General features: G+C 45.8%; 1 protein-coding gene across 3 annotated transcripts in view; it reads right to left on the reverse strand.

The window, feature by feature from the left end:
- LOC142584898 (uncharacterized) overlaps positions 1-19,795 on the reverse strand; it is a 116,723-nt gene that overhangs the window by 76,451 nt on the left and 20,477 nt on the right. For 2 of the 3 annotated variants that reach the window (XM_075695229.1, XM_075695230.1), the window contains exons 5-6: positions 15,104-15,213; positions 5,757-5,914 (exon numbers count right to left, since the gene is read on the reverse strand). The gene's annotated coding sequence lies outside the window, so the exon portion shown is untranslated. Of the gene's footprint in view, positions 1-1,125; positions 1,250-5,756; positions 5,915-15,103; positions 15,214-19,795 lie in introns of those variants that run through there. The other variant, XR_012828975.1, reaches the window with a different exon arrangement.

The raw sequence follows: 19,795 nt of genomic DNA on the forward strand, positions 1-19,795 counted from the left end.
TATAACGTAAAGCTATTCCAAGCTTTGCTATTCCAATTCTGCAATCAGTCCGCGATTAATCGATGCTTTCTGCGCCCCTGCCACTTCGCCTGTCTGTCACGCGACATCACGAAAACCGCGATAGCTCTCCATCAGATATGACCTCTACATACTCATTATGGATGATTGGACCAAACAAAAGAAAAATAGTTATTTCTCGTTTGACACCTTTTCGCCATTAGCCCACGGCTATTGTTCAAAAGTTTTCAGGCTGTGCCCACTTGACCTGCCTGCCACGCGACGTCACAAAACCACCAACACTCACCGCGTCAAAGTGACATGTACGCGTTAAAGATGCATTAATATGCCGAACAGAACAATTCTTTTTTCTGAATAGCCGCATACTGCCCCGTTGCGAAAGAGATAAAAGATGGCTGCCGCCGATCGCTCAGGCACTGGCTACTCGCACCTGTGAGAAACTTGGGTTTATTTGCGCATAATAAAACCTTTTGCTAAAACGTTTTCGAGCACTTTCGGCACGCTTACGACCTCGCTCTGCCAACTCTTTGCTGAGGATCCGTTTTAGTGGCCTTCTTAACCTTCTGTTGCACGGCGCCGCGATTCTAAACCAGGCACCGCAAGCTAAGGGAAAGCGGACCAATCGTAGACGCCGGCACCACCCTCTTCATCCGGTTATGTATCTTCAGGCCGCTGGCACGGCTCCTTCGAAACCCTCTCCACTTGGGCGTGCTCTTTGCCTCCTGGCAGCCAATTACAAACGAAAAACTTCTCAATCCAGTCAGTGTTGTTCGGTTTGAAAGCAAAGTGACCTATAAACTGAGAGGGCGTTTGATTGGGCTGTTGAGCCAACGCTGCGGGTCACCGCCCGATGCTTACGTCGGCGGTTACGCAAATTTGACGTCAGGAGATTGGAATAAATAGGGCCCCAAGAGTGTTGCACGCAGCGACAAGGAAGAGACGCGACCGCTTTTCGCACTGAATCTCGTCCGTTTCTCCTATCGACGGAGCACGTGCCCAGAGAATCGGGGAACAAAACAAAGACCGAATAGCTGCTTCGTCACCAACATGTCACTAGACTGCGACACTACCAAGTCTACTAGACGTACGGCTCCAAGCATGACAATGGCAAACTCACTGCAAACTTTTCATGACCTGGCATTGGCGTCAGCCTGGTGCGCCGTTCTGCGCTGATTTTCTGCGTTGAAGTTTTGCGCTGCTCGCTCCGGTATTGCCCGATCGTCTCAACGACCTTTGAACCAAGGAGTGAAACGCCAGAAAGCAAAAAACGGCCAAGGTCACAATATTTACTGCTAACGCGACGACTCCTTATTGAATGCAACAACTGTAAAAAAAAATGTACAGCACTACTACGCCCGTAGGTACAACTACACGCTGCCGCCGCATAAGTTTGTTAGAGGAAAGGAAGGCGTCCAGGCACACAAGAAGAGGGAGACGGAAAACAGAGCGTTTATGTTGTCCCGTCTCCTTTGCCTTGTGTGTTTCTCTGCATGGCAAACTTCAAAATCGAAGCTTTCACGCCTAACTTTCCATAACATAACCAACCAGCTCAACTTTCCCTCTGCACTTAAAGATACGTTCACACCAGCGGCCACAACTCACGAGTCATACAGGTGGTAAAAAATTGGAGGCTTATCAAGGTTAAGCCCAGTGGATGCTTCGCATCCACTGGGCTTAACCTTAGCGTATTCTTAGCGTTTGGAGGCATCTTGACCGCATACACGCCCGGCGCAAAGACGCTGGCGCGGTTGCGGGCACAGAGACTGACGCGCCAGCGGGCGCGCGCCGCTTCATCCCTGGCGTGAGGTCACATATCACGTGATGCAGCGATCGTGGCGCCGCCGCCACGTCGCGCGCGACGGCGCGAACCGAAGCGTGGAGGCCTCCGCCGGGCAACGCCCGACGGCGCGATATGAGGCCCCATCTGCAGCCGGTGTGACGTCATCACGTGATGACATGTCAAGTGACCTACTTGAAGGTCACTTGAAGGTCAATGGTGGCGACCGCCGGGAGGCGACCGACGGCGCGATATGAGGCCCCACCTGCAGCCTGTGTGACGTCATCACGTGACGTCATGTCACGTGACCCCACTTCAGGGTCAATGGTGGCCACCGCCGGGCGTCGCGCGAAGGCCCGAAACCTACGTTAATATGCTACGCATAAAAGCGTGTGGCGAAAGAGGCAAGCGGCAGATTGTTCCTGCCGAGAAGCGAATGGGCTTTACAGATATCTTTCGCGCCAGGCTGCTTGCCGCCAGTCGGGGAGTCCAATGAGCAGCGGCCGATTCGTTCGCGTGGGAAAACGCTGCAAGGAAATGGACCTATTCCTACATCGCTGCTATCTGCTGCAGTGAATGCAGCCGATAGCGAACCATTTGCTTGCCGCTGTGGCAGAGACACCCACAGATGTGAGCATCCCACTACCGATGTGCTCTCCTAGCCTGCGGCACGTTACGCGCGATTTTGCCGCTAGTGTGGACCTTAAGGCTCGCTGTGCACCCAACCTTCGAGGCCAGTTCTTCCCTAGCCTAAACAAGAATATTCGCTTCATTTCCGCAGATTTTTTAATAAAATGCTGTTCAGTTTGTGAGTATAGCTTTTGAAAAGATAAATTTCGGTGTTATGAATATAAGCCGCAATGTTTGTGGTTAATTGCTTTCTACGCTCGACGTTAAATTTTACTTTTTACCCCATTAACTCAAGCTGGAATGAAGTCGAATTTTGGTATCCTTGTAGGAATTCCACACAGCTTATGCTTCGTCAGATCCCTTTGCGATTGGTCGCCGGCCTTCATTAATTATACAAGGTAATAATTTTCGAAGTATTTTGGATGTTTTTTTTTTTCAGAAGCGGCTGTGGCAGATTCGAAGAGGCAGACACTACTAGCACTAGAAATCAAAACAGATATTCAACTAATCGTAAGAATTCACTTATTTACTTTACGGCTCGTATTGGAATATGACCAGCCGTGGTAAGCTTAGTCGCTGTGGTGTTGGGCTGCTAAGCACGAGGTCACGAGATCGAATCCCGGCCACGCGGACGCATTTCAATGGGGCCAAAATGCGAAAACACACGTGTACTTAGAACCCCACGTTGCACCACGGTGCACGTTAAACCCACGGTGCACCACGGATAGAACCCACGGTGCACGTTAAAGAACCCCAAGTGGTCCAAATTTCCTAGTCCCCCACTACGGCATGCATCATAATCAGGACGTGGTTCTGGCACATAAAACCGCATAATTTTCTTTAAATATTGCAATATACGGATCGTAGACGGGGAGCTTGCGAGACGTATCAACTTGAAATTAATTTCAAGATTGCCACCAGTTTGGAGAAGTTATATCCCAATACGTGGAACGGAATACATGAGTGTCCCAGTTACGTTCGTGCTTCAGTGGATTAAATAGCGTTTTGTAGGTCGAACAACAGTTCATATTGCGCAAGTTTGATGGCGCATATCTCCAAACAGGCGCCATTCTGGAAATTGCAATTCTGGAAATATTGAAATTCTCAAAGTGTCGTTGAGTAATTCAAAAGGTAATGCACTTTTTAATTAGTTGAATATGTGTCTCCATTATTAGTTCAAGTGATGTCCGCCTCTTTCAGTACTATAGCTCCAGGACTAGAATTATGTTAATTGCAACGGGCGATTTCTCAAAAGAAATTCCACATAAATTAAAAAATGATCACCCTCTATGTTCACCATCCCCACTTGTTGGAATTCTCGCTTTCCGGGCCCTCGGATACTATTCAGGATGGCCCCAGTTTCTCACTCGTCTCGAGTTTTTTCGACGGGCAGTCAGAGAACAAAGATTAGCACGAAAAACAGGAAAGCAGCAAACAACAAAAGCAGCAAACAACAAAGTGTCGACATAAAACCGCGTATCTCAACACGAGCGCCCCCTCGGCAGGCCCGCTTCGTTACAAACACAGACGACTGGGTAGTGTGACACGGCAGCACCATTCATTTTTATCCCTATCTTCACCCTGTGTGCGTCGCAACCGTGTGTCTTCTTTGCTATCTGTCTATATCCACCATTCCCTCGCGGTGATAAACAATTTTGAAGCACATCCTGTGCACATCTTCCGCATCTTCTAAGCATCTTCCTGCTTAGAAATTACCACATGTGAGCATTAGAACTACCTCAGAAGCGCTAAAAGCAAAGCTATTCCTTGGGAACGTTGCCAGGTTTTCTTGACCGTGGGTGCTGCGTGGCAGTTCCCTAGCCGAATGTGCCAGCCAATCACAGCGGAGGACGCGCGCAGAATCGCTACTGAGTACTCTGCACCCCCACCGGCTGGCACTCACCTCCACACGCGAAGTAATGAGCTCCGAATGGAAGCTCAATACAAGCGAGATCAGGACGCCAAAGAAGCATGTGCTTGCTGCGGTAAACCTAAAGAAACGATGGAGCATGTTTGTTGGACTGTGAATATATCTGTCATGCGTAGTCGATTTAGGCACCTCTGGCCTCTTTGAAGCCCTTGGCTTCAGCGAGAGCAGGAGAAGAAGTAAACATGCATGTCCGCAATGGAAATTAGTATGAGGCGATTGGATGATTGGTGGAAGAAAAGTAAGTTCACAATAGTAGCTCAGAAACTTTCGTTATGGGAATTCATGACGATCTTTTTTTCCTTTTTTTTAACATAGCTAGGAGATTAGGTAATAAGATAAAAACTTTGTGACGCAATCTACCCCCCCGTTCCAAAGTGGACGCTCATCACCTCCATGCATCCAACCCACGGTGGCTACTATTTTGTGGCGGACGGACGTGTTTTTCCAGGGGTCCCTGGCACCGACGAGAGAGAGAATAAACATCAATGAAAACTGGTCCCTCAGTTTTCCTTCGGGGCGAAAACGGGGGAGAACGGGATCAACCCCTGTCCCATACCATCCTCCTTCGATGATGATGACAGTGGTGGCGCTTCGGGTGACGGCTCGAAGTCCTTCGACTCGGGCGGCATCACCGGCTTGCCAGACGGCCCAAAGCGACGAAGTGTATGTGTGCGTGCGTGTTTGTACGTGTGTGCGTGTGAGCGTGTACGTGTACTTGTACGTTAGGCGAAATCAGAGCAGGACCTTCGTGGCGCAACCCTCGGCCACGTTTGAAAGGGGACGCTCGTAGCATCTATCAATCCATCCGATGCGGCGGTGGATGCGGCGGCCATGCGGGGGATAGAAAATGGAAGACCCGAAAGCTTGCCTTCGCACATCCGTGGAAACGGAGGCGGCATTGCATTAGCCTCTCCGCAATGTCTTTATGCGGCCATTCAATAAACACAAACTCATGTCTCGACATTTTGTGCATTCAAACAAAGCTTCGCTGTATATAGATTCCAACACCTTGCATCTGCTGCACTTTTCTAATATAACTTGCACACATAATGCGCTGGGTAGAACAATAAAGAAAGGACAGAAGGCGCCAACGGTTTGACCACGTGACTTCTTTTTACCCACACATAAGTTAACGTCCAAGTTATGATAACCCAAGAGTGAATGAGCCAATGAAATTGGAGGCCCGCTGAGGGTATTTCATGTCTGGATACCAACAGCTCATTCATATATGAGGGCGTCGCCAGAGATCACAGTGATACCGAACCACGACAAACTCGAGCCTCCTTGCATGGCACCCCTTTTATGCAATAGGCTGTGACAGCAGTGCTCACTAATGATGCCACATCGTCGAGGAAATCTACCCACCAGTCAGTTAGTTCTACGCGCTCACGACAAACGTACCATACTCAGCAGGCTCGTCATCTCCATTGGGCCATGGAGTCTTCGGTACCCGACTGTAGGCTTCGGGCGGCGTCGCTCTTCGGTTAGGCTAGCGGGTGGAAGTAGCCGTCCGGCGACGACAAGAACGACCGACCAACGGGCGCTGGAAGCCTGGAACTCTGAAAAAGTAAATAGTGCACATTTACGACACCCACAGAAAACAACCTGAACAAAAAATTTGTTTACAGAACGCTCAATTCAAGCACGAAGCACCAGCCTTGGTACCCTAATGACTATGGCGTTGCGACGCTGGCCTCGGCGTGGCGGTTTGGGGTGGCGACATGTTAAAGAACATGTCGTGGTTATCATAACCCGAAGCCACACCCTTAACGGCGTTCCTCATAATCTAATCGTGGTATTCGCATGCAAAACCCAAGCATTTAAGTTTTTCTACGCTGAAACCCGAAGCAACTTTCTGAACCGCTTCGTTAGAATTCCAGACACCATTACCCATTTAGTTATATAGTGACTGATATCTACTAGCCTACCATAAACGAAGCCACAAGAATTTTTGAAATGGTGCAGCAATAGCAAATATACAGACGTTTGATAAGCGAGTGCGCGGCAACCGCTGTTTCTCGCTCTCCTTCGGTGCGCTTCCAGTTCGCGCCCCCTCCCCCCTCTCCACATACGTTCGTCAACTTTACGCAGCTGAGCGAAAGCTACGGGCTGCATCAGCACACCAGGAGAAAGGCTGCTCCATGGAGTGCTCGTAATGCCCCTCCGTGTGGAGCTAGCTGAATAGAAGCTTCATAAAAGGTTCACTGGCGCACCAATGGGCGAGCCATCAACACACAGTCGGCTCCAGCCACGTTGGCTTTGTGGTTTTGGCACCCTGGTATTGGCGCTCTCCTTCCCTGAAGACCGATGAATCGACAAATTTTACCCGCAGTGATGTCACGTCTAGCTCTCTGTTCACATCGCGACGCGCGGAGGTGATAAAGGGAAGGTGGTCACGGGAGAAACACGGGATTGCTATTTCAATCGACGGCGTTCCGGTGTTTGGAGTTTGCGCATGCGCCAGACATTTGGATTGCGCTGTTCGCGCGTTTGTTTGAAATGCCTAAAAAAATGTCGCAGTTGGTCCCGAAAGGCAATGCAGCGATTGCAATAGTAATCTATTCTGCTGTTATACAAATCAAAGATAGCAGTTTCATCGGCCGCATAAATTTATAAGCATTCACTTGCCGACTAAATTAAGAAGCATGGTAACCCGTGCGCACGAGCAAACGAACGCATCTCACTCGATGACCACGGAAACTCACTGTCGAAACACTGTAGTGAGGAAGCGCAGAAGTTGCAGCAAGCGAATTGACTGTCGTGTTACCTTTCGCTTCGACGCGAACTAAGCAGCGATAACATAGCGCACACGAAGCTATCAGCAATCGTCGGACTCTTTTCCACATCGCTGATCGCTTTTCAGATAGTTTTTAAGATCGCTTTCAACGCACAGCACCCACTACGTCGTGTCTCGTAATCTGATCGTCATTTTGCCATGTAAAGCCGTAGAAACCTGGGGTGCGATCGGAGATCTTTGTTCGATGCGCGTTCTGTTCGGTTGCTGCAACGTCACAAAGTGGCAGTATGCAAAATTTCTAAGAACGGGGCGGAGAGAGCAGCCTATCGGCAAGCGGTGAACTCCCCTGAAGTTTACTTCCCTCGGTTGTCGTCTGCTTGCAGACAGTATACTACAAAACGAAATGTTTCTCGCCTTCCAAAGAATGAAATCTTTACCTAAGCATGTATTTTTTTTCTTCGCAAGCTCAAACACATATTAAAACAGTAGTACGTGTGACTACTGCAATTCATAACTATTTGTTTCTCTGCGTCGTTCCTATAGGATCTGTGACAAGAAGAAAAAAAGCGACGGGAACAGTGGCGCACTTTTTAAGAGGCAGCAACAACATTCCAGTGGCTCGCTGCCACCAATGATGGGGCCGATTTCGCTGTACAACCAACGCAACATTTGCTCCGAGAAACGAAAGCGACGCCGGAATTCACTTTCGGTCATTTCTTCAAACGCGCTTTGCACCGCCACCCGCTCTCATTCCTCCTTCTTGAGCAACGCCAGCGCAACAACCTACGTTCCCAACGCAAGCGCCATTTTTCTCGAATTAAACTATGGATTGGATCCGGACATGCTATACAACTGCCTAAGCTGCCATTTTTATCCAATCCAATCCACCAGACGCGCCATGGAAGCCGGTTTCGTAACGAGCGATGATAACTCCAAACTTCCCAACTCCCGTCGTGTTCGGCGCCCAGCAGACGAAGTGCTCGGTGGCAAGATGATTGACAGGGGCGTGTCGTCATTTTGACGTCACCAAAAACGTGGCCGCGCCCCGTGGCTGACGACGTCGGCGCGGAGTAGGCCAACCGCGCGCACCGGTAGCCGAACAACGATCTCCGATCGAACCCGTGAAGCGACTTTCTTGATCCCTTTTGTTCGGATTCGACGCACAGATCCTCTCAGGGACAACCGCCTTCTTTGTGACCCACAAGGCGTTGCCATTGCCTTCTACACTATGTCGCATCTTATCTTCCGTAACCCACGTAAAGACAGTATGGCATTGTCTGCAGAACCCGCCTAACAAGCACATGTTAAGTACCGAACCCGCTCAACAACCCTTTAGCGACCGCATCCGACTGCCTTCTGCGTATCGCCGCCAGCCTTTGTGATGGGTGGTTCCAGGTTTCTTGATCTCCCTCTTTAATGCTTTCTTTCTTGAGGGTGAGTTCTGTGGATGGGATGGCGTCATGACGGTTTGAATTTGTAAATTTGTCGTTGATTAGTTGGTTGATATGAGAAGTCATTCTGCGCCAGAGAATGTCGCGAGCACCTTTTCGAGCTTAGGTGTCACGAACTCTCTTGCCAACGAACAATCTTGTTTGCACGGTTCTGAACCATAAAGACAGTCAGTTATTGGTACATTCATGTTTAGTGCGATCTGTCGCAAGATGGAGACTGCATAATGCATGATAATAATCATGGTGCTGTCACATGAATAACAAACTCCAATATAACAATAATAAAACAAGAGATACTGTTAGAAACACTTTCCTAATCTAGATCTGGCAATTGATTTATGTACAGCACTGCCAAACAACGCCAACTAGGAGGGTTCAGCGCTTCGCTGTGGAGACGTGAGGTATACCGAGGCCTTCAATCTAGTGATTTATTATCAAGTTTCAAGATCTATCTAGCGGTAAATTAAGACCTTGTGGATGCCTGCCCAAAGACTTAAGTTTCAAGTAGACATGAGAAAGTGGATTCTCCATTGAAAACTGGTATTACTGAAAATAAAGCTAGAAAGGACCGAACCAATGAAAGGCCACAAGGTGTGTGCTAACAATAGCCAGGCGGCGGCTCTCAGGTCTTGAACCAAATAAAACGGTCTATACCTCTCGTGCTCTAAAGGCAAGCAGTGGCAGACATGCAAATCGTATGTATGTATGTATGTGTGTGTGTATGTATGTATGTATTGTCACGTGGTAGTGACGTTAAAGAACACAGTAGCAGTACTGTGAAAGACAAAACTAGCTTTTATTGGGCGAACCTGTGCCCACAAAACAGGCTACACTTAAAGCGCAACGATAGCGGCGAACACAGTCGGCGATCGTCGAATATCTGATCTGCGGGTCAAGCGCGTCGGCTTTTATACAGCAGTCGTCGAATGTTCAGTCTAATCGTTCGGACCCGCGTGCCTGCCACAAAGTTCTACACCATTCGCGTCACGCGATGAAATCAGATAATACAAGGCTCGGCGACAACAGACAGCGGATAGAAGCATCGATAACTTTCCAGAAACTTCGGATACATGCAGGCGCGTCCCGCGCTGTGCGATAACATTTGTTCGGCGGCGAAACGTGGTCGCCCGATAGAGATAAGTACAGGTGTCAGTATGTATGTATGTATGTATGTATGTATGTATGTATGTATGTATGTATGTATGTATGTATGTATGTATGTATGTATGTATGTATGTATGTATGTATATGTGTGTTATGCACGTGCGTATGTATGTATGTAAGCATGTGCGTATGTATGCATGTATGCATGGGCGCATGTATGTATGTATGCATGTGCGCATGTATGCATGTATGCATGTGCGCATGTATGTATGTATGCATGTGCGCATGTATGCATGTATGCAGGAACGTATGTATGCATGCATGTATGTATTTATGCATGTATGCAGGAACGTATGTATGCATGGATGCATGTATTTATGCATGTATGCAGGAACGTATGTATGTATGTATGTATGTATGTATGTATGTATGTATGTATGTATGTATGTATGTATGTATGTATGTATGTATGTGCGTATGTATGTATGTGTGTATGTATGTATGTGTGTATGTATGTATGTATGTGCGTATGTATGTATGTGTGTATGTATGTATGTATGTGCGTATGTATGTATGTGCGTATGTATGTATGTATGTATGTATGTATGTATGTATGTATGTATGTATGTATGTATGTATGTATGTATGTATGTGTTGATGTGTTCTTGTTTCTGTCGAACAATCTTCTCTCCTACCTGGGTCAGCGAGTAGACGGCGGTCGAATGGTTAGCGCACAGGGCTGCTGTGCTGAGGTAAATGTTCCAAATAAACCATCGGATCAACTTGGGTCACTGAGTATGTGGCGATGTGTACATGCAATTATTCATGTCCCTCGCTGCTGAAACAAAGTGACAGTCCTCAGATTGGATTGTTTCTTAGTACACGAGAACCTGTCGCTATGGGAGGGTAAACCTAATGAAAGGACCAATGTGCCAATCATTGGACTACATGTATTGTCATTAGCGTCATTAAATGTCTTTCATGTAGATTACTTCAGGAAAGTGTCAGCGTGACTGGATGCCATTCCCCTTTTGCAGATGAGTGTTCGTCGTTTGTGCGCGTTAAAAAACAGCCAGCTCCGTGGGTTTCGGCAGCAAGAATACATATTGTTTTGAGGGGAGCTTGAAAATGCTGTATGTGATTTTTCAAGCTGCCATGCATCGAGTCAAAGCACGCTAACAATGATTTGACGTTCAACTAAGTTGGGCTGTCTGGATGCAAAACACACAGTACTGTGGTTGTACGACGAATGTCATGACTAGCAACAGAATGCCTCGTTTTGCACTCGGCAGAATCCCTTCTCTCGTTGCCGAACACTCGCTTTACGTCATCGCTTTGTGGTATATGCATCCTAATTGCGACAGAAATTATATGGAACCTGCAGGCATATTTTTCCCGTCGTGGTCGGCGTTCCGCATAAAATCTAAGAACGATAACACCGACACCACGAGCCGTATGTGTATACGTGCAAGGGAAAGTGCGCGAAGGTGAGCCGAGGACGGTGGCTCAAACTTGCGCTCGAAAGGGAGGAAAGCGGCGAGGAAGCACGCCGTCTTCCGTCGCGCGCAAGGCGCCGGGGGGAGGGGAGGGAGAGGGGGCTTCTACTTTCACGGCGGCTGCGCATGGCACGGCCGCCCGGGCCCAATCTTGAATGCGATATGCGGCGAGTACAGTGTCTAGGTGCACCGAGGGCTAATAGCTTCGCTTGCGATTTGTTCTCGCCCCTTAGTTCGCGTTGAAGCGAAAGGTAGCACGAAGGTCACTTCACTCGACGCTGCTGCTGCGCTTTTTCACTCCAGTGCAGTGTGCTCAGTTATCGAGTAGGATATGTTCGTGTTTGCTTGTGCGCGCGTGGCACCATGCTTATAAATTTATTAAGCGAATGTTTCCAACTTCATGCGGCCGATAAAGCTACTATCCTTACTCCTTATAGCTGTCCATTAATTTGCTATCACAATCGATACTTTCGGCAGAAACATCGACTTTTTAGTTTTTAGTTCATGCGCAGCAGGATCACTTGATCCTCCATGTGTGGTGCCACTATGCGTCGTGCCATCAACGACAGCAAGGATTTTATTCCATACATGTTCCTTTGTTATCAGTTTCACCCCCATAATATCTTCTCGAGGGCGAAATAAACCTTTCGTTTGTCACCCGGCCCTTGTGTCATCCTCTTGCTTGTTCGCGCCTTTTGAACTGTTTCAGTACGGACTCCGCAGCGTGATAGCGGCATGAAATGCGAAAATGCGCAGCCGGACGTACACATTCACCGCCTTCACTTGAAGGCTTGCAGCGAAGTTGTCCGCGGACTGCCAGAAGTAATATCGCTGTGGTGCAAGCTCGTTATAACAAGAAAAGAAAGTAGGCACTCTTTCGGGTAAGCTTCCTTGCATGGCTTGGGCCTGCCATGGGTTCCAGAATGTATTTTGTCCCACAATGCATATAAGCACGATGTAGTACTTGTCCAGTACTTATGATTTCTTGAAGACTAACCACCTCTAAATTTTTCGCAGCGGTAGCTCACGCAATCAAATATGTTCAAGGACCACATCTGCGTTTGTCCTATACTGCAATACACTAGCTAGCTCTTGTCTTTTAACTCCAAAGAAATTACCAATCAAACTAATGACCATAGTGGGCAAGCAAAAATATTTTCTTCACTCGAATTTTGTTTCACGGAATCTTATAATGGTGCATTCCTGCTCCTGCGTGTTTCTTAGCTGATGTTTCAAGAATATCACTAAAGCTCCCTAGAACATGTTCACTGTTGTAAATGTAAAACGCTTGAAAGCAAGATGTAAAACGCTTGAAAGCAAGTTCTTTTGAACAACACTATAAAATCTACTACCAGTCAGCCCTTCGAAGTATCATATTCAAACTCAAAGTGTCCTGAAAAATCCGAGGAATGTTCATTGCAGGACCTCCCGCGGATGCTAAGAGCATAAGCAGCTAGACTTGACTAGGACAATGCTTGCACCCTTAGAAGACATTACAATGTCCTGAAATTGACATAGTGAGGATATCAGATGTTATGCTGTCTGGGATGGTATTTCATTAGTAATCTGGCGTAAACGTGTCGTATAAGCGGCATTATTCTCACGACAGTATTATCTCATTTCTGTCTGGAAGACTCTTGACAAACAAGTGCGTTGATAGGGGTATCATTCTTATTAAATATAGCTTTACGAGACGTTCACGGATTCACCTTTCAGTATCCCGATGTGCGTTTACATCATGCTAATTAAAGCAATGCTTAGACAGGCTGTAACTCGCCCTATGCTCATACAAGTGTTCGCTTTCACTTTGCCCTGACCACGCCGATCAGCTGTCGCTGGGTTCTCCCACATCGCTGAAAGCGAATAACATTTAGAGCCATTATTTTTCATACGTGACGCAGTTTCTCATGGAATATGTCGACAAGAAATGGTGCTTTCCATTTGAGTGACGCGCATAATAACAATACTGAGTATGTGGCGACGTGTACACACAATTATTCACGTCCCTCGCTGCTGAAAAAAAGTGACAGTCCTCAGATTGGATAGTTTCTTAGTACACTTAGGATCTTAGTACAATCTTAGGATCACTTCATTCGCTATCATGCATTCGTCCGAACTGTAAGCGTCCTAACGAAAAGAGACGTCCAATCTGTGGTTAACTCGGAGATGCGCCAATTCGCTTCTGAATCTGTCAATATAGGCGCCTATGGCATCAGCAATACGTGCACGCCGCCTCGAGTCTCGAAAGTGAGAAATATTAACTCCACAAAAGAAGGTTCAGCGCATGGCTGAAAGATTTGAATGGGGAAAATCTCTCGACATAATCACTTTACATTAGTACATAGGGTGACAATTCATAGTGGACGCCATATTATGGACAGACGTTACGCGTTATCTCAATTCGCTAATCTCGAGCAGCACAGTATGAGATATATATACAGAAGCGGTAAATTTAAGTTTATTAGGGCTGTAGCATCACCAAAATACTGCATTTTCACGAACCAAAACGCTTAGAGGCTGCGCATCGTAAAATCCTGACATTCAAAAGGACATGCATTACACCACTCAGGTCATTTTTTTTTAGCCTGTACAAGTTTCACGATAGCCACATTCCCTAAATAGAAATGAAACCGCTGCACCCTGCAGACACAGTCTATCAGGCACCCTAATATATTCATTCCAGTAACATTTCTAGGTGCTTTCGTGTCGTATCACTGCGTTTTATATTTGCTGCATTCAAAATTATATCATTTGGCTGCGTAACTAAGACCAGTATTATTATGCGCGTCACCCAAATGGATGTTTTAGACATGATAACCTATATACTTGCCATGCAGTTTTATACGTGTTCATGGGCCGTTTTAGTGGAAGTGAGTAAATGCGAGTATTAATACTAATGTCATTCTATTCAAGCGTCGAAGTGCTTTTAGCCGAAGTAGAACTTATGCTCCATGAAATGAAGTTTTTGATATATTTTTTGCAAGAAATCTGCCACTCTTTGGCAACAACAAAATATTTTGTGTAAGATAACTTTTTTTCTTGTATTATTACAGTTCTGCTTCAGGTTTATCGAATGATTTCCGCTGTAGTGCATAAAAATTCTTCCTAGCTCAGCTATGTTTTGAAATAACGCCGGAAATATAGCAAAATTGATATTTTTAGATAATTCAATTTGAAATATAGAAACAGCTTCATTACACGCTTACAATGCATAAAATTGCCGATTTCTAGAGCCCGAAATCTTTACACAAAACAAGCAAGACAGCGAACGTTCTTCAGAAACAAGCGCAAATTCTAACAAAAAACAAACTATAGGCTCTTTCTTTCGAAATGTTTGCTTCCGCTGTTTTGCAAAACATTTGTGGCAAGAATCACAGGAAATTGGATGGACTGTCGAGGCAATTGAATGGAAAGTAAAAACACAGCTTCCTTGCACGCTTGCACTTGCAGAAAATGATGCCGGAATCGGCGATGAAAATAAGCTTCAAGAGCATTAACGTGTAAGCCCACAGCATTGCTACGAGCCAGAAGCATATAAATTATGCAAATGCACGGTCTGTGCACATTTCCCATGCTAGATACTGGTGGCGTAGCCGGACATTAGCGCCGTATTTCCCTCCGGTGCTGTGAGCAAAAAAAAAAAAAAGCTACGCAACATAATGAAAAGGAAGTGTTGCGCCCCATGGACCGACATTGACACGAGCAGGAAGGAAAGAAACACCGCTCTTCCTGTGTCCCTGTAGCTCTGTGCCCTCCATTGTTTTCGCGCTGAATAATAAGCATGCGTTACTCCTCATCGCAATATGGATGAGCGACAAGCTTACAACGCCATCCGAGTCTACACAAGAGCCGGCCATAGCCACCTCCGACAATTAGTTTTTTCTAACATGTGACATCAGGCGAAGCGCAACATCGGCTCGGAAGTCTCGCTAATGTCAATGATGGCCACGAACGACTTACGGCTCTTGTCGGGCTGCAGCTTCCTTCTCCCGGTCGTGTCGCCAGTCTTCGGCGCCCTGATGTCGCGTCCTACGGCATCGCTGCTTGCTTCTGTCTTGCCTCGGCCTTGCCTGAACATAAAATTGAGCAAGGCCTCTAATATTCATTTTATTTATTTATGTGATACAATACTGCAAACAATAGTCCAAGCAGGAGACGGTACAAAGAAGGAAAACATGCATGTTAACAAATCACAAAGTCTTAACGCAATAGCGTTGAGGGCCCCGCGTCGCTGAAAATCCGGCGTCGATATCCCGCGTCCAGCGTCGACCATCTTTACGCAAAAATTCATTCCGATGAAGGCACATTCTATCCGGCACTAAAGTTGTCCGTGTAAGACTGAAGTAGCTCATACCTTGTCTTCCGTTCTTTACAAAGTTATTCCTGGGAATTTTGAGAATGGTGGCCCACAAACAAATGTCATGAAACAAAACATCGACAGTGCATGCCGTTTATGTTGCCAGAGTGAAATATCACGAGTACGAAACAATAACAGAAGATTGGCGCACGCAAGAGGCCGCGTTTATACCGGGAAGCCCACCCTTCGAGCACAGATTTCGCCGCCAGCGTTTCCCGGTAAACATTATATAGTTACATAAGCTGCAGTTGTCTGGAAGAGTGAGATTCAGTCGGCGACATTTGAATTCTATCGCGCTCCACTCTTAAAGGCGAAGCTTATAGCGCCCTCCAAATGTTTACGTACGAAGGGTGAAGTTGATCGTAATCAATTACACTCTGCAATCGTACGTTGGAATAACGAATATTTATATTAGTTCTTGCGAATACAGGCTTGACGGGATGACTCCGTGACGTCAGGCTTTACCAGTGTGTTTCTCCAAGTAGTCGTAAGGTTTTATTCCCAGTTTACCAAATTAAATAGAAGCTAAGAAATTCATACCTGCTGTTTTTCTCTTTGAAAAAAGTGGTTCAAGTTCGGCCAATTGTAACGTCGCCGAAGGTGAGTCAAGATGGTTGAAACGTTTGTAAATGTAGCGGGCGGCTAATCTTTCAATATATTTCAAATTTTTTAGCGTTTGCTTGAGTAGAAGGGTCCCAAACAACAGTGTTGTATTCCTGAGAGGGTTTGATAAAAGTTTTGTATGTCATCAATCTTAGGGAGGGGGAACACTCGTCCAACTTATGTTTCGAAAGACCCAATGTTTTTTTTTTCGGGCTGTAGTGGATATGTTATTTAAATGGGTAGACAACTTAAGGTCGAAGGCTAATGTCAGTCCTAAATATTTACGTCCTCAATCTCTTCAACGCGCTTGTTTTTTTTTTTTTTTACACGGTAGGCATAGGGAAGTTTGCAGCGTTTATAAGTGATGCACGTGTGCGCAGTTTTCTGAAGGTTAATTACCATTTCCCATTTAGCACACCATTCTGCCAATTTCTTTAAAGCGTAATTTAAGGTGATTTCCACGGAGAAAGAATTCACGTCGGTAAATACGATGCGTTCATCTGCGAATAACTTCAAAGATACAGACGGCTCCGCGACGTCCACAGTGTGAATATAAATATTTTTAAAAAGTGGTCCCAAAAGAGGTCCCTGCGGAACACCTGAGCGTACATTTAAAAACCGCGAAGAAGATCCGTAAACGAAAAGGTACTGATTGCGGTTAGATGGATATACTACAACCAAGTTAATAATATTGGAGGGAAAAACAATTTCTTTCATTTTTAAGGTTAACTTTGAATGCACAACCCTATCAAATGCCTTCCAGTAATCTAGCAGTATGACAAATCTGGCAAGTTACAAAAATAACAAATATTTAAAAAAAATGTTACATTGACGAATGTTATATATCCCCTTAAAAGTGGCATATCACGTTGGCCTCTTGATAAAAATTTCCTTGCGCGGCGCTGCAGACTTCAGTGAGAGGGAACAGGGGTTGTAAGGTGGTCCTTTGTGCTTATTGTGGTCGGCCCGCGTAATCACGGACTATTAAGCGTCAATTAATTCTACAGACAGACATGTTTCCGCGTATTGAAACGAATGCTTGTTATTCATCTTCAATTGTAATTATTACTACAGTCCTTGTAATTGAAATCGCTGTTTAACATTGTTCTAGTCAAATGAGGAAGTATCGGACACGTTGAAATAAATATTTCTATTTGCTTATGTTTATTGTTGTCAAGTGTGATAAGTGGAATAATACCTCTCGGATGATTGCAATTCCCTTCTTCATATACATTATAAGTTCTGAGGTGTGAAGCACCAGCTGCACTTGCCACTGTAGAATTGCTAAGTAAACACATCCCGTGCAGTGGGTGTTGCCAGAGAAATAAAGATTGCAGTGGTACTAGCCTTGTGTCAAACCATGTATTGTGCGCATTTCTGCCACTGTGTGTGTGTGTGCGCGTGCGCGTGCGATGTGTGCGTGTGCGTGTGTGGTGTGTGCGTGTGCGTGGGTGTGCGTGTGCGTGGGTGTGTGTGTGTGTGCGTGTGTGCGTGTGCGTGTGTGTGCGTGTGTGCGTGTGCGTGATGTGTGCGTGATGATGATGATGTGTGGTGTTTTATGGCGCAATGGCCAGGTTTGACCAAAGAGCGTCATGACAGGTGGTAATGTTGACGATGTATTCTGGATGACATGCACAATGAACTCATCATGGTAGTTGTGATATGGCTGTAAAAGGGCCTAAAAACTTACGCTGTAGGTGGAGTGGAATATATAGGTGCTAAAATAATGACGGTGACTAGGATGTGATTTGGGCTTTGGCAAAGGGCTTTCGTTAAAAGATGATGCAATAAAACCATAGCACTGACACCAGAGTTTCAAGAGCCCTAGAATGCAGGGCTGTTAGTCGTATGCTTAAAAGTTGCCTGGTCAGATGATATTCAGGGTGTCCGTTTCGGCTAAAAACTCTAAGACTGTTTGCAGATTAAAAAGCGGTTCATCGCTAAGAAAAAATGCAGGGTGGAGGGGTAAATTCTCGCGATATGCAGCAGGGAAATACTTTTTTCCTCTCTGTTTCTATTGCAGGGCACTGAATTAGAGCATGGAGGACAGTGAGATTATTGCCGCACTTAACACAAGTTGGAGGATCACCCCCAGTCAAGAGATGAGAGTGGCTGCCGTATGTGTGGCCTATCCTTAAACGGCAAAGAAGTACTTCCTTGTACCTTGCTATTTTCCCATTTATCCAGTTCCCCAGTTTTGGTTTTATTATATGAAGCTTATTCATTGCTTCTTTATTCCATTCGCCTTACCAATGATTCCGCAATTTACTGCGTAGAAAAGGCTTTAGGTCTGTGGCTTGGATGCGGATATTTGAATCTGCATCGCTAAAGGTTACTGACCCAGCGCTTTCGTCAGCAGCTTCGTTGCCTTTTATACCTTTGTGACCAGGTACCCAGCATATCACAATCATTTGATTGCACATATATAGGGGGCACAAGAGACTGTACAACTCACTAAAAACTGAGTTTTTATATTTTCTTGGTCTAAGTAGGGCTCTGACTACACTTAATGAATCTGTAAATACAATAGCCCTAGCAAGTTCTGTGAGCCTTATGTTTTGAACAGCCGAGAGTATAGCATAGGCTTCAGCTGTAAATATACTTGTGTGTGGATTTAGTGCTCCGGATACTGAAAATGAAAGTCCCAGAGCTGCGTAGGAAACACCTTTAGAGGACTTGGAAGCGTCTGTATAATATTCTATACAGGAGTACTTCTCCTGAAGCTCACGAAAATGGAATTGTATATGTGCTTCTGGTGCCCTCTTAGATATTCCTACGAAAGAGACGTCGCATTCAATGTTCTGCCATTCCCATGGTGGGAGCAGGCGAGTGGGTGCCATTAGGACATTCTCTGGGACTAAGACACCTGTTTCTTCTGCCAGTGTTGCCAAACGAAGGCTCAACGGAGATCTAATACCTGGGCGCTTATGAAATAATCTGGCTGTAGACACATGAATAGATGAGTGACATGGATGCTGAACGTCTGATTTAACCTTGAGGGCATAGGAAAAGGTTAAATATCTCCTTTGGAGATGTAATGACCATTTATTACACTCCACATACAGGCTTTCTACGGGACTTGTCCTAAAAGCGCCTGTAGCCAGGCGTATACCCATGTGGTGAATGGGATCTAGCATCTTTAAAGCACTAGGCGCAGCAGAGCTATATACTATTGCTCCATAGTCGAGGCGGGACGGTATAAGGCTTTTGTAGAGGTTTAAAAGGCATCTCCGGTCACTTCCCCAAGATGTGCGCGATAAGAGCTTTAGTAAATTCATTGTCTTCAGACAACTCGCTCTCAGATATTTAAGGTGAAAGACAAATGTTAGTTTAGAGTCTAAGATGATTCCTAAAAATTTATGTTCGTGGCTGACAGATAGCCGTTGTCCATTTAGATAGCAGGGTCGGGTAATATAATATACCTCTCTTTTTCTAAAATAGAAGGCATGTGCTTTTTTGTGGGTTTAACTTGAATCCATTCTCGTCAGCCCACTCAGATATTTTGTTTAGGCCAAGCTGTATATGTCGCTTACAGGTAGAAATGTTGCATGATTTAAATCCTATCTGTACGTCATCCACATACACTGAATAAAACATTGTTCGTGGTATGACGCTACAGAGGGAACTCATTTTTACGATGAAGAGCGTGCAGCTCAGCACACCACCTTGTGGCACACCTGTTTCCTGCGTAA

This window comes from Dermacentor variabilis, chromosome 6 (assembly GCF_050947875.1).
Source record: "Dermacentor variabilis isolate Ectoservices chromosome 6, ASM5094787v1, whole genome shotgun sequence".
NCBI lineage: Eukaryota > Metazoa > Arthropoda > Arachnida > Ixodida > Ixodidae > Dermacentor > Dermacentor variabilis.